Below are 2,470 nucleotides of genomic sequence, written 5' to 3'. Positions count from 1 at the left end.
CCCAGAGGTACCTCGGAAGGAAGGCCTGGTGACTGTACCCAGAGCTAACTCAGAAGGAAAGCCTTGTGACTGTACCCAGAGGTACCTCTTAAGAAAAGCCTGGTGACTGTACCCAGAGATACCTCGGAATGAAGGCCTGGTGACTGTACCCAGAGGTACCTCGGAAGGAAGGCTTGGTGACTGTACCCAGAGGCACCTAGGAAGGAAGGCCTGGTGACTGTACCTAGATGTACCTCGGAAGGAAGGCCTGTTTACTACCCAGACGTACCTCGGAAGAAAGGCCTGGTGACTGTACTCAGAGCTCACTCAGAAGGAAGGCCTGGTGACTGTACCCAGAGTTACCTCAGTAGGAAGACCCGCTTCCTGTACGCAGAGGTACCTCAGAAGGAAGGCCTGATGACTCTACCCAGAGGTACTTCAGAAGGAATCCCTGGTGACTGTACCCAGAGGTACCTCGAAGGGAAGGCCCGGTGAGTGTACCCAGAGGTACTTTGGAAGAAAGACCCGGTGACTGTACTCAGAGGTACTTCGGAAGGAAGGCCTGGTGACTGTACCCAGAGGTACGTGTGAAGGAAGGCCTTGTGACTGTACCCAGAGGCACCTCAAAAGGAATGCCTGGTGACTGTACATAGAGGTAACACGGAAGGAAGGCCTGGTGACTACCCAGATGTACCTCGGAAGAAAGGCCTTGTGACTGTACTCAGAGGTACCTCAAAAGAAAGACCTCGTGACTCTCCCCAGAAGTACTTCAGAAGGAAGGCCTGGTGACTGTGCCCAGAGGTACCTCAGAAGGAAGGCCTGATGACTGTACCCAGAGGTACCTCGAAAGAAAGGCCTGGTGACTGTACCCAGAGTTACCTCAGAAGGAAGACCCACTGCCTGTATGCAGAGGTACCTCAAAAGGTAGGCCTGATGACTCTACCCAGAGGTAACTCAGAAGGAAGGTCTGGTGACTGTACTCAGAGGTACCTCGGGAGGAAGGCCTGCTGAGTGTACCCAGAGGCACCTCGGAAGGAAGGCCTGATGACTGTACCCAGAAGTATCTCGGAAGAAAGACCTCGTGTCTGTACCCAGAGGTACCTCAGACGGAAGGCCTGGTGATTGTAACCAGAGGTACATTGGAAGGAAGGCGTGGTGACTGCACAGCGAAGTACCGCGGAAGAAAGGCCTAGTGACTGTACGCAGAGGTACCTCGGAAGAAAGGCCTTTTGACTCTACCCAGAGGTACCTCGGAAGGAAGGCCTCTGGACTTTACCCAGAGGTACCTCAGAAAGAAGGCCTTTGAGTGTACCCAGAGGTACCTCTTAACGAAGGCCTGGTGACTGTACCCAAAGGTACCTCAGAAGGAAAGCCTGGAGACTGTACCCAGAGGTACCTCGTAAGGACGACCTGGTGAGTGTACCCAGAGGTACCTCGGAAAGAAGTCCTGGTGACTGTACTCAGAGGTACCTCGGAAGGAAGGCCTGGGGACTTTACTCAGAGATACCGCAGAAGGAAGGCCTGGGGACTGTACCCAGAGGTACCTCAGAAAGAAGGCCGGGTGACTCTACTCAGAGGTACCTCAGAAGGAAGGCCGGTGACTGCACCCAGAGGGACCTCGGTAAAAAAAGGCCTGGTGACTGTACCCAGAGGGAACTGAGAAAGAAGGCCGTGTGACTGTACCCAGAGTTACCTCAGAAGGAAGGCCTTTGACTGTACCCATAGGTACCTCAGAAGGAACGACTGGAGACTGTAAGCAGAGGTACATCGTAAGAACGGCCTGGTGAGTGTACCCAGAGATACCTCGGAAACAAGTCCTGATGACTGTACCCAGAGGCACCTCGGAAGGAAGACCTGGTGACTTTACCCAGAAGTACCTCAGAAGGAAGGCCTCGTGTCTGTACCCAGAGGTACCTCAGACGGAAGGCCTGGTGATTGTACCCAGAGGTACATCGGAAGGAAGGCCTGGTGACTGCATCCCGAAGTACCTCGGAAGAAAGGCCTAGTGACTGTAACCAGATGTACCTCGGAAGAAAGGCCTTTTGACTCTACCCAGAGGTACCTCGGAAGGAAGGCCTGGTGACTGTACCCAGAGCTAACTCAGAAGGAAAGCCTCGTGACTGTACCCAGAGGTACCTCTTAAGAAAAGCCTGGTGACTGTACCCAGAGGTACATCGGAACGAAGGCCTGGTGACTGTACCCAGAGGTACCTCGGAAGGAAGGCCTGGTTACTACCCAGACGTACCTCGGAAGAAAGGCCTGGTGACTGTACTCAGAGCTCACTCAGAAGGAAGGCCTGGTGTCTGTACCCAGAGGTACCTCAGTAGAAAGACCCGCTTCCTGTACGCAGAGGTACCTCAGATGGAAGGCCTGATGACTCTAGCCCGAGGTACTTCAGAAGGAATCCCTGGTGACTGTACCGAGAGGTACGAGTGAAGGAAGGCCTGGTGACTGTACCCAGAGGCACCTCAAAAGGAAGCCATGGTGACTG

This window comes from Loxodonta africana, unplaced genomic scaffold (genome assembly GCF_030014295.1).
Source record: "Loxodonta africana isolate mLoxAfr1 unplaced genomic scaffold, mLoxAfr1.hap2 scaffold_51, whole genome shotgun sequence".
Classification (NCBI taxonomy): Eukaryota; Metazoa; Chordata; class Mammalia; order Proboscidea; family Elephantidae; genus Loxodonta; species Loxodonta africana.
This window is presented reverse-complemented; position numbering follows the sequence as displayed.